This window comes from Oncorhynchus gorbuscha, linkage group LG24 (genome assembly GCF_021184085.1).
Source record: "Oncorhynchus gorbuscha isolate QuinsamMale2020 ecotype Even-year linkage group LG24, OgorEven_v1.0, whole genome shotgun sequence".
NCBI lineage: Eukaryota > Metazoa > Chordata > Actinopteri > Salmoniformes > Salmonidae > Oncorhynchus > Oncorhynchus gorbuscha.
The window spans coordinates 50518886-50531954 of NC_060196.1; the positions used below are offsets into that span (position 1 = coordinate 50518886).

The 13069-nt window shown below is 44.3% G+C and overlaps 1 pseudogene; it reads right to left on the bottom strand.

The window, feature by feature from the left end:
• Positions 1–913: 913 nt before the first annotated feature.
• Positions 914–13069, bottom strand: part of LOC124012265 — a 102875-nt pseudogene continuing 90719 nt past the window's right edge.

The following is a 13069-nucleotide window of genomic DNA, read 5'->3' on the forward strand; positions in this document are numbered from 1 at the left end:
CCAAGTTAAACAATTTAAAGGCAATGCTACCAAATACTAATTGACTGTATATAAACTTCTGACCCACTGGGAATGTGATGAATGAAATAAAAGCTGAAATAAATAATTCTTTGCTGCTATTCTGACATTTCACATTCTTAAAATAAAGTGGTGATTCTAACTGATCTAAGACAGGGAATTTTTACTTGGATTAAATGTCAGGAATTGTGAAAAACTGAGTTTAAATGTATTTGGCTAAAGGTGTATGTAAACTTCCAACTTCAACTGTACATTATATTCCTATAACATTGACATAAAGCAGTCACATACATCCACCACATATGCTGACATGTCTAGGAAGCTGTATGAATATGTAAATGTGTTGCATGCATGCAGGGGGTTGGGTACAGAGGAAAGCACAACAAAAGCACTGTGAACATGAGACTTTCGAAACATGACAATAGCTCTATAGGCCCGGTCTAACAGTTCTCACTGCTAGTTTCATAGGGCTTCACAACTGTAGTAGGACCTATGATTTGATATGGAGTTCATTTAGGTTATAAGCTATACCGCTGAATGACAACTGACCACATAAATTAATAAAATGAAAAGAAGCTAGATGTTCTCTAGTTAGTCTCATACAACTAACATACATTACCATAAATTACTACAAAATAACCCCCCCCCCAAAAAAAACAGTGATGCAAATAGAGTAGAGAAGGAGGTCCTAGCTTGGACATACCGCTGTTTAGTAGCTGTCACAGAGACTGAAGGGGCGGGGTCTAGAACACATGCTGCTACTTAGATAGGTGTGTGGAATGATGTCATAAAGGTGTAAGAACAAAGCCTTCTGATAGGCTGGATGCCCTAGTGATTTTCCCACTGTGCCTGTCGACGGTTGTATTTGATCCCACGGTAGGTGATCCATCCAATCCTATGATGTCAGTTCCACAGGCCCTTCCTCCTCCCCGTCGGCCAGGTTGGCATTGAGCTCCATCAGGGTGTGGGTGAAGTGTGCCCATTCCTCACTGTGGGGCACTGCCAGCTGAGAGGTAACACAGAGAGAAAAACAATGTATCTACTCAAACTGGTATCCATACCCCTAATGGTATTTCATATACTAAGGATTATGTTTTAATCAATTACTGAGTCTTTGTCAGGATCAGATTGGCTGGTTTAGCCTCATGAGCAAATACAGTCCAGTATATGTACGATTTTGTCTATATTCTACCCTCAAGGAAAGAGGACACTACAAATAATACTTCTGGAGCTTTTAGTTAAAGCTTCATGCTTTTCTAGTCAATCGTCAAGTGATGATCGTCGTTACACACTCATATCTATGTTTCAATCGTTACAAGTTCTATGTGACTGTGACTTCTCGTAACGTTTGATGGCGGAGCACTGCGGTGATAGTGAAATGAGAAGCCGCTTGGTTAGTTGCCGTGGCTGCCACCCAGGCTGTCACCACGGTTACCACTCTGCAGGCTATAATTAACCAGCAATAAGGAGGTGGGAGGGGACCGCGACCAAGCAGGGCCCAGTTGCATAAAACAAAGTTAATTTCCCCCTTATCTTTTCTCTTAAAGTTTCCTTAAATTTAACTCTGTTGCACAAAACATTTTAAGGTGAACAGCCCCCTTAAATTCAGTGAAAAAGTTAAGGGTGCCTATGAGGTCTCTCAACTGCATCAGCTAGCTAGCTACTTAGCTAAACAATGGAAGGAGCACAATCCATGGATACAAAGCTAGCTAGCTATATCAACTCTAAGCTAGCTTGACTTACTAGAAAGTAATATAAACAAGTTGAGAAAAACATAACTATAAGAAACATGGTTTATTATCTTCTGAAGCAATTTGGTTATCCTGTCTTGATTGTAGAAGTTCTAGTTTGCAATCTCACAAAATTAAAGCGATCTCTTTGAGGAGACTTTAGCCAGTGAATGAGGCCATGGTAACCAGATACTATTTTTTGCAATACAGTTGAGATTGGAAGTTTACATACAATTAGATTGGAGTCATTCAAACTCATTTTTTCAACCACTCCACAAATATCTTGTTAACAAAATATAGTTTTGGCAAGTGGGTTAGGTCATCTACTTTGTGCATGACAAGATGACAAGTCATTTTTCCAACAATTGTTTAAAGACAGATTATTCACTGTATTACAATTCCAGTGGGTCAGATATTTACATACACTAAGTTGACTGTGCCTTTAAACAGCTTGGAAAATTACAGAAAATGATGTCATGGCTTTAGAAGCTTCTGGTAGGTTAATGACATCATTTGAGTCAATTGGAGGTGTACCTGTGGATGTATTTCAAGGCCTACCTTCAAACTCAGTGCCTCTTTGCTTGACATCATGGGAAATCAGCCAAGACCTCAGAAAAAAATTGTGCACCTCCACAAGTCTGGTTCATCCTTGGGAGCAATTTCCAAACACCTGAAGGTACCACGTTCATCTGTACAAACAATAGTACGCAAGTATAAACTCCATGGGACCATGCAGCCGTTATACCGCCCAGGAAGGAGATGCGTTCTGTCTCCTAGAGATGAACGTACTTTGGTCTGAAAAGTGTAAATCAATCCCAGAACAACAGCAAAGGACCTTGAGAAGATGCTGTAGGAAACAGGTACAAAAGTGTCTATATCCACAGTAAAACGAGTCCTATATCAACATAACCTGAAAGGCTGCTCAGCAAGGAAGAAGCCACTGCTCCAAAATCGCCAGAAAAAAGCCAGACTACGGTTTGCAACTGCACATGGGGACAAATATCGTACTTTTTGGAGAAATGTCCTCTGGTCTGATGAAACAAAAATGGAACTGTTTGGCCATAATGACCATCGTTATGTTTGTAGGCAAAAAGGGGGAGGATTGCAAGCCGAAGAACACCATCCCAACCGTGAAGCACGGGGGTTTCAGCATCATGTTGTGGGGGTGCTTTTCTGCAGGAGGGACTGGTGCACTTCACAGAATAGATGGCATCATGAGAATGGAAAAGTACATGGATATATTGAAGCAACATCTCAAGACATCAGTCAGGAAGTTAAAGCTTGGTCACAAATGGGTCTTCCAAATGGACAATGACCCCAAGCATACTTCCAAAGTTGTGGCAAAATGGCTTAAGGACAACAAAGTCAAGGTATTGAAGTGGCCATCGCAAAACCCTGACCTCAATCCTATAGAAAATGTGTGGACAGAACTGAAAAAGCGTGTGCGAGCAAGGAGCCCTACAAACCTGACTCAGTTACACCAGCTCTGTCAGGAGGAATGGGCCAAAATTCACCCAACTTATTGTGGGAAGCTTGTGGAAGGCTACCCGAAACGTTTGACCCAAGTTAAACAATTTAAAGGCAATGCTACCAATACTAATTGACTGTATGTAAACTTATGACCCACTGGGAATGTGATGAAAGAAGTAAAAGCTGAAATAAATCATTCTCCCTACTATTATTCTGACACATTAAAATAAAGTGGTGATCCTAATTTACCAATGACGGGGAATTTTCATGAGGATTAAATGTCAGTAGTGGGGAAAAACTGAGTTTAAATGTACTTGGCTAAGGTGTATGTAAACTTCCGACTTCAACTGTATGCCTTCAAACTACCGTAAAACCTCTTATGTACAGTGCATTCGGAAAGTAATCAATCTTTTGGGGCGACAGGTAGCCTGGTGGTTAGAGCGTTGGACTAGTAACCGGAAGGTTGCAAGATCGAATCCCTGAGCTGACAAGGTAAAAATCTGAAGTTCTGCCCCTGAACAAGGCAGTTAAGCCACTGTTCCTAGGACGTAATTGAAAATAAGAATTCGTTCTTAACTGACTTGCCTAGTTAAATAAAGGTAAAAAATGAAAAATCTACACACAATACCCCATAATGACAAAGCGAAAACAGGTTTAGACATTTCTGAAAATGTATTAACAAACAGAAATACCTTATTTACATAAGTGTTCAGACCCTTTGCTATGAGATGCGAAATTGATCTCAGGTGAATGCTGTTTCCATATATCATCCTTGAGATGTTTCTACGACTTGATTGGAGTCCACCTATGGTAAATGAAATTGATTGGACATGATTTGGTAACGCACACACCTATCTATATAACGTCCCACAGTGCATGTCTTAGCAAAAACCAAGCCATGAGGCCGAAGAAATTGTCCGTAGAGCTCCGAGACAGGAATGTGTCGAGGAACAGATCTGGAGAAATGTACCAAAAAATGTCTACAGCATTGAAGAACACAGTGGCCTCCATCATTCTTAAATGGAAGAAGTTTGGAACTGCCAAGATTCTTCCTAGAGCTGGCCACATGGCCAAACTGAGCAGTCGGGTGAGAAGGGCTTTGGTCAGGGAGGTAACCAAGAACCCGATGGTCACTATGACAGAACTCCAGAGTTCCTCTTTGGGGATGAAACCTTCAAGAAAGACAACCATCTCTGCAGCACTCCACAAATCAGGCCTTTATGGTATAGTGGCCAGATGGAAGCCACTCCTCAGTAAAAGGCACATGACAGCCCGCTTGGAGTTTGCCAAAAGGAACCTAAAGAATCTTAGACCATGACAAACAAGATGATCTGGTCTGATGAAACCAAGTTTGAGCTCTTTGCCCTGAAAGCCAAGCATCACGTCTGGAGGAAACCTGGCACCATGCCTACGGTGAAGCATGGTGGTGGCAGCAGGAAAATGCGCTGTATGCCCTTACCTAAATAAATATGTGAGGGGCTTTATGTAATGCCCTTAAACAATTCCCTTAGGTAATTATTCCTTAAGGAAAACACTTAAGATGTTTTCTGTGACAAGGCCCAAAGCTTTTAGAGGACACCAGGGGTCCTAAATAGCACCCTATTCCCTATTTAGTGCACTACTTTTAACCAGAGCCCATAGTAGTACACTAAATAGGTAATAGGGAGTTATTTGGGACGAAGAGCACAGAAGAGCATTTCAATTTATTTATTTTTTTACCCCTTTTTCTCCCCAATTTCGTGGTATCCAATTGTTTTAGTAGCTACTATCTTGTTTCATCGCTACAACTCCTGTACGGGCTCGGGAGAGACGAAGGTTGAAAGTCATGCATCCTCCGATACACAACCCAACCAAGCCGCACTGCTTCTTAACACAGCGCGCATCCGGCACGCCACAGGAGTCGCTGGTGCGCGATGAGACAAGCATTTCCCTACCGGCCAAACCCTCCCTAACCTGGACTACGCTAGGCCAATTGTGTGTCGCCCTCCCGGTCGCGGCCGGTTACGACAGAGCCTGGGCTCGAACCTAGAGTCACTGGTGGCCCTTAACCACTGCGCCACCCGGGAGGCCCGAAGAGCTTTTTTTTTAAAGTATTTTTTTATTTCACCTTTATTTAACCAGGCAGGCCAGTTGAGAACAAATTCTCATTTACAACTGCGACCTGGCCAAGATAAAGCAAAGCAGTTCGACACAAACAACAACACAGAGTTACACATAAACAAACGTACAGTCAATAACACAATTGAAAAGAAAAATAGAAAAATGTAACCAGATAGGGAGAGTGTGTCATGTCATGTCATAGCCTATTGTTCTAAGAAGATCTACGATTGGATATTGTAGTGCTTCATATAGCCTATGAGTTTAGCTAAGGAACATCTTTTATAGACCTGGGTATCTGATTGCTTGATTGTTTTGTATTCAACGGCTGTAGCTACGTGGTTTGGCAAGATGGCGACAAGTCAAGTTGGCTGAAGCAGAAACCCACTGGCACCCATGGTATAGTTTTAAGGGATTTACAATCAATTCTAAGTTACAATGAAAGCCAATTAAGGTATTTACTGAGCACTTAACGAGGTCACGCTACATGAACACAAAACAAAACAGTGACAAGAAACTATCCACATATTCATTCCATATATTTCTGTACATCTCAGTGTGTATGCCATCTCACACACCAGGGATATTTTATCCCCTGAAAATGCAATTCAGGATGTTAAAGTATATCATTATATGCTAAAATATCTATTTCATCTTTATTTAACCAGGTGTCTTCGAGAACAAATGTGTTTTTACATAAACCACCTGGTGATGTAATATTACTAGAATATACTGTACAGGTAATGATATCATTGATTTAGAAAATAATAGAATTGAGCCATAAACGGGTGAATAAACACACAGTAAAAGAGATGAACCTACTAGGCCCTTAAATGCAGCTGAGAGGACATGTCCCAGAAGAACGGGTTGTATACTTAAAGGCCCAGTGCAGTCGAAAACATTATCTCCTGTGTTTTATATGCACACGATGAGGTAGGAATAATACTGTGGAGTTGAGAAAATGATGATAAGGCCGTTTTAGTGTTAGAGCTGATTGAAAAGAGCCTGAAATGTTTGTCTCTTTTGGTGGGATGGAGTTTTGACCTGCCTGGCAACATCACCAGGTGGTATAAGTTAATAGACCAATAATAAAGAGTTTCAAACCTCTCTGCCAATAACATTTAGTTTCCAGGTTACATATCCCTCCCATTATGCTCGTCCAATTAGGCCCTAACTCGGACCACTCCCAGACAGTCCTAGTAAAATTCTTGCTTGAGCTCTTAGCGACGAAGATATTTTTGACCATTAAAAAAAAAAAATACAGTAAGGTACTTAATTGTTTCCCAGAAATGATATTGAGATAAAAATGGCTACATTGGATCTTTATGACTTAAGACTCTACAGACTGTTCTTGTTACTCAGTAAAATGGCATCCTATTCCATACACAATGCACCCTATGGGCCCAGGTCAAAAGTAGTGCACTATGTAGGGTGCCATTTGTTCATATCATACCTCTCCTGCATCGTAGATCCACAGACGGCCCCCCGAGTCACCCACGGCTACCTCCTTGCCCCCCGACCCCCAACATACCCTGTTCAGGGTGCAGGCTCCCTCGATAGTCGCACTGGCTGTGGGGACCTTGGGCACACAGGTTACAATAGTCAATGAATCAATTCATACATCCACCCATCCATACAGTTTCACCCGCATAGTATATTAATTAGTGTTTTACAAACATGCTCCTTCCTAAGAACTGACGAAGAGCAAGCGAAGGTGACAATGGCAATAAACTCAACACTACTATTTCAGGTTTCCCTCATAGCGGTAATAGTATAATAACATTAGCACCAGCAGATTGTTTTAGTACATTCTCAGACAGACTGATGTCTTCATACAGTAGACTATGGCTACTTCAGCTCCATGTGAAATAACAATATGAAACTTTTAATGAGCCATATAAATCTTCTTAGAGCCCTCCACTACACTCAGGACAGCCTGGAGGCTATAGGGTGCTCAGGAGGAATGAACACAGATGATCCAAGATTCGTTCCAAATTGCACCCTATTCCCTACATAGTGCACTACTTTTGACCAGGGCCCATATGACTCTTGTCGAAAGAAGTGCAATGTATAGGTAATAGGGTGCCATTTGGGACGTAGACCCAGAGTAATAGCCTGATCCCAGATCAGTATGTGCATTAGCTATCGCAGTCCAGCCAGAGGGGTTGTCTAAAGCACAATCAAGATCTGGGACCAGTCTATATATGATTATGTCTGCTATCAGGGCCTGCTGAAGAACTATTGCACTTGACAGATAGGACTAGTTTATGACACATGTCGTCGTTGGAGACAGAAGCCTCGGCATCACGTCGGCTAATACGACAGCTTCCCTGCTCCAGAGCAGGACTAACCACAGACTGGCTGCTATTAGACTGACTGACTAGCGGCTGTGTGTTTGTGAAGGGGAAATCAGAACCAGGCCCTCCACCGCTAGGCTAATGCTGTTATGATGACTGTTGCAACATTGTGGGCTCCTCGCATTCTATCTATCTAGCAGTGTTTGTGTGTGTGTTTGAGAGAGACACAGAGAGAGAGAGAGAGAGAGAGGGAGAGAGGGTGTGTGTGTATTTGTCTGTGTGTGTGGGTATGTATGTGTGTGTCTCCAAATGTTTCTCATAAAGCACATTGTTGGACCAGTCAGTCCATCCTTAATGAACTCTTCCTCCAGACTACACTGTTGCTGAAGGGCTGGAACGTGAGATAGACTGAAGGAAGGAGTGGCTGAGTGGCACCCTATTTACTATATAGGGCACTACGTTTGACCAGGGCCCACTGTACGCTCAATCCCTTTCCTTCTCCAGTCCCCTGTCCCTGTTAGAGACTGGGATTAAGGGTGTGTGTCTGTCCATCAGACCTGGGTTCAAATAGCATTGGATATCTTTAGCTAGTTGTGCTTGAGTGATACAATGGAACCAATGGTATAGTCCCAAAAGGGCAAACCCCAAGGCCCAAATGTCACAGCTACTATCACGGAGCTGGATTGGGGGTAGGGGTTAAACATGGGTGAGAGGAATGGTGGAGAAAGGGAGAGGTAAAGACAGAAACGCACACAGAAAAAGAGAGACAGAATATCAATCATGGACCAGATATATAATTAGAGAGGAGGGTCTGTGGACATGGTATCCGTGGAAATGCCAAAAAGAGAGGGAGCGGTCACCCCTTTCATCTCACTTTTGACCTGAGCCATGAAAGGGTGACCTCTGTGCCCCCCAGCGCCCCTACTCGCCCCTCAGTAACTCAACGTAGACAGAGGGCAGTAGCCTCTGGGGAAGAGGGGCAGTGTTTTAGTTACTCCACCTGAGGAAGGTTTAGTTTGTTGTGACAGGACAGTACTGGAGGGAGCCCTCCTACCTGGGAGAGTCTAAGGCTGGGATTCAATCTGATGCATGTTATAGAGCAGTGACCTCATTTCATTTACGCTTGACATGACATGTGCAGTGGTTACTGTGAATGTGATCTACACAAACGTTGTGGAAAAGGCCTTTAAAAGGTGCATTGTTCGGCTGTCTAGTGTGCTGTTCAATAAAGCGCCTTGAATTAAATCCTGGCCTAAGGGGACTTTTGTGACCAGCATCCCATTGACAGACCAACTAGCCAAAATCTAAAACCTAACCTTACCATAACCCTAACGTTAACCCCCTAACCTAACCTAATTTAAACCAATTCGGAAATTCAGCATTAGTTTTCTGATCAGACCCTCCTACCTATGGGTGAGGTACCTAGATGTCAATCACTGCTAAGTGGTGATTGTAGACTTGCCAAAGAAGGCGAGGCAAAGACCAAGGACTGGGCTAGAAAGGCAACATACTGGCACCATGAGGTTACTGATGGTGTAACCCCAACAATACATGCCAGAAATAACTCTTAAATATCTCTTCAGTTGTGATCAATCACTATATCTGCGACCCAAATGGCACCCTACACTCTATGTAGTGCATAAGGTGCCATTTTGGATGGACTCTGGTAAAAAGTAGTAGACTATAGGGAATAGGGTGCCATTTGGGATGTATACATGATGACATGATGGATAGAAGCCAACACGGGTCAAGTGAGATGATCAAATTGCTGCTCAGATCTAAAAGGTGTATTTTTATCTTGGGACCGAAGAAGACGAAGAAGAGTGGTCTGTGGACAGCTGTGAGCTGGTGGGACAGAGTTGGAGTGGAGGAGAGCCTTATGGGGTGGTTGGAGGAGCGTTAGAGGATGGTTGTGAGAGCATTTGAGTACTGGTGTCACCGCTTTTGAGTGAGGAGGAGAGGGGAGTGTTAGGGGATGGCTGTGGGAACGTTGAGGGGGCGTTTGGTGGAGGGGATGGTTGTGGGAGCCTTTGAGCATTGCAGTCACAAGGTTTCAGTGGGTAGGAGAAGGGAGCGTTATGATGATGGTTGTGGAAGTGTTGATGGTGCGTTTGGTGGGAGTGGGTGAGGAGATGTCACCGGGCTGATTTAGGGAAAGCTTGTGGGGAAGGGAACACCCACACAAAGAGGTGGCTGCTGGGAATGCTGGTGTTGGGCTGTGTGGTTTGGCTCCAGTCCAACATGAGAGGCCCTGGGGACACGCTTTGACACACACGCAAAGACGGATATAAACACACAAACACACACACACACACACACACACACACACACACACACACACACACACACACACACACACACACACACACACACACACACACACACACACACACACACACACACACACACACACACACACACACACACACACACGCAATACTGTGACAAAGATTGAGACATGTCTTTCTCTCTGCTAAATGACTTAAATGTAAATGTAAATATCACACACACACATTCAGAAACCTCTGTGTCATTATTGAGGTTCCACAGATCCAGCCGACCAATCCCGTCCACAGCGGCAAACAGAGCCAGGTGCACAGGGGACCACATGACATCATAGACGTAGTCAGCGTTGTCCTCAAAGGAGTAGAGGGGTTTATTGTGCTGAAACATACAAAGAGAGATGGGAGTATGAGTCAGACAGGGAAGTAGAGACTGAGATGATTTAGTCACATGCATAGGGTCCCAGATGTAGTTGCAGTGAAATACTTAAGGTGTGAACGAAACAAATTTTAAAAAGCTACAGAGAGAGAGAGCGAGAGCACGCGAGAGAGGGGGGATGCAGTGAGAGCGAGAGGGGCAGTGAGAGAGAGAGACGCAGTGAGAGAGAGGGAGAGAGAGAGAGAGAGATGCAGTGAGAGAGAGATGCAGTGAGAGAGAGAGAGAGAGAGAGAGAGAGAGAGAGAGAGAGAGAGAGAGAGAGAGAGAGAGAGAGAGAGAGATGCAGTGAGAGAGAGAGCGAGAGGGGCAGAGAGAGAGAGATGCAGTGTGTGAGAGAGATGCAGTGAGAGAGAGGGGGGATGCAGTGAGAGCGAGAGGGGCAGAGAGAGAGAGAGAGAGAGACGCAGTGAGAGAGAGGGAGATGCAGAGAGAGAGAGATGCAGTGAGAGAGAGAGAGAGAGAGATGCAGTGAGACAGAGAGCGAGAGGGGCAGAGAGAGAGAGATAGAGATGCAGTGTGTGAGAGAGATGCAGTGAGAGAGGCAGAGAGAGAGAGGGGGGGACGCAGTGAGAGCGAGATGCAGTGATAGAGAGAGGGAGATAGAAAGAGAGGGGCAGAGAGAGAGAGGGAGAGAGAGGGGGCAGAGAGGGAGAGGAGCAGAGAGAGAAGCAGTGAGAGAGAGGTGGGGGTGCAGTGAGAGAGAGGTGGGGGTGCAGTGAGAGAGAGGTGGGGGTGCAGTGAGAGAGAGGTGGGGGTGCAGTGAGAGAGAGGTGGGGGTGCAGTGAGAGAGAGGTGGGGGTGCAGTGAGAGAGAGGTTGGGGTGCAGTGAGAGAGAGGTGGGGGTGCAGTGAGAGAGAGGTGGGGGTGCAGTGAGAGAGAGGTGGGGGTGCAGTGAGAGAGAGGTGTGGGGGTGCAGTGAGAGAGAGATCAATCCAGGACTAAATATCAGCAACACAGGTGGCTTTCACATGGCTGTGAACGAGCTGAGAGACAAAGCAAGAAGAGCATTCTATGTCATTATAAGCAACATTAAAACGGAAATTGCAATTACAATCTGGCACAAAATGGCAGCGAAGTATGGGGTCCCCTCACTAATAATGAATTTACCAAATGGGACAAACATCCAATCAAAATACTGCATGCAGAGTTTTGAAGAGCAAAGAAAACCTCCAAATAACTCATGTAGAGCAGAATTGGGCCAATAGCCCCCCTTAGAATAGAACAAATAAGCAACTCTGAAACATATCATCACACAGCCCTACAATGTCAAGAGATGAAACAAGAGAGGAGTCCCCTGAGCCGGTTCTGATGCTCAGATCACTAACCCAAACCAACTCCATAGAGCCTCAGGAGAGCACTCAGAAAATATGACTATATTATCACAAAGCAAAATTAAAATAAATCACCTATTGGAAAGACACCACAAAAAATGTACGTCAACTTCAATGCTTTTTGTCTCTAAACAGACAGTACATGGTGGCAGACTATCTGACCACTGTGACTGATAGAAAACTGAGGAAAACACTGACTAGGTACAGACTCAGTGAGCACAGTCTGGCTATAGAGACTGGTCATCACAGACAAACCTGGCTGTCCAGAGAGGACAGGCTGTGCTCACGCTGCTCCAGGGGAGAGGTAGAGACAGAGCTGCATTTCCTATTACACTCTGACAAATACTCAGACCTAAGATAAATCTTTCTTTCCCAAAATGATCATTCAGTACAAATAATTTGAAACTATAAAAGACAAAATGTGCAGTTTTGGCAGCCTGTCCCTCCCTATGTGTCTTCCTGCCACAACCGGAGGAATGACCAGTGCAAAGTAATGTCAAGAATATTTCCCCATTTAATTTTGGTTTTCATACCATGTCATGTGTCTTCTCAGTCAGGTTGACACTGGTCTACTACCATGTCATGTGTCTTCTCAGTCAGGTTGACACTGGTCTACTACCATGTCATGTGTCTTCTCAGTCAGGTTGACACTGGTCTACTACCATGTCATGTGTCTTCTCAGTCAGGTTGACACTGGTCTACTACCAGGTCATGTGTCTTCTCAGTCAGGTTGACACTGGTCTACTACCATGTCATGTGTCTTCTCAGTCAGGTTGACACTGGTCTACTACCATGTCATGTGTCTTCTCAGTCAGGTTGACACTGGTCTACTACCAGGTCATGTGTCTTCTCAGTCAGGTTGACACTGGTCTACTACCATGTCATGTGTCTTCTCAGTCAGGTTGACACTGGTCTACTACCATGTCATGTGTCTTCTCAGTCAGGTTGACACTGGTCTACTACCATGTCATGTGTCTTCTCAGTCAGGTTGACACTGGTCTACTACCATGTCATGTGTCTTCTCAGTCAGGTTGACACTGGTCTACTACCAGGTCATGTGTCTTCTCAGTCAGGTTGACACTGGTCTACTACCATGTCATGTGTCTTCTCAGTCAGGTTGACACTGGTCTACTACCATGTCATGTGTCTTCTCAGTCAGGTTGACACTGGTCTACTACCAGGTCATGTGTCTTCTCAGTCAGGTTGACACTGGTCTACTACCATGTCATGTGTCTTCTCAGTCAGGTTGACACTGGTCTACTACCATGTCATGTGTCTTCTCAGTCAGGTTGACACTGGTCTACTACCATGTCATGTGTCTTCTCAGTCAGGTTGACACTGGTCTACTACCATGTCATGTGTCTTCTCAGTCAGGTTGACACTGGTCTACTACCAGGTCATGTGT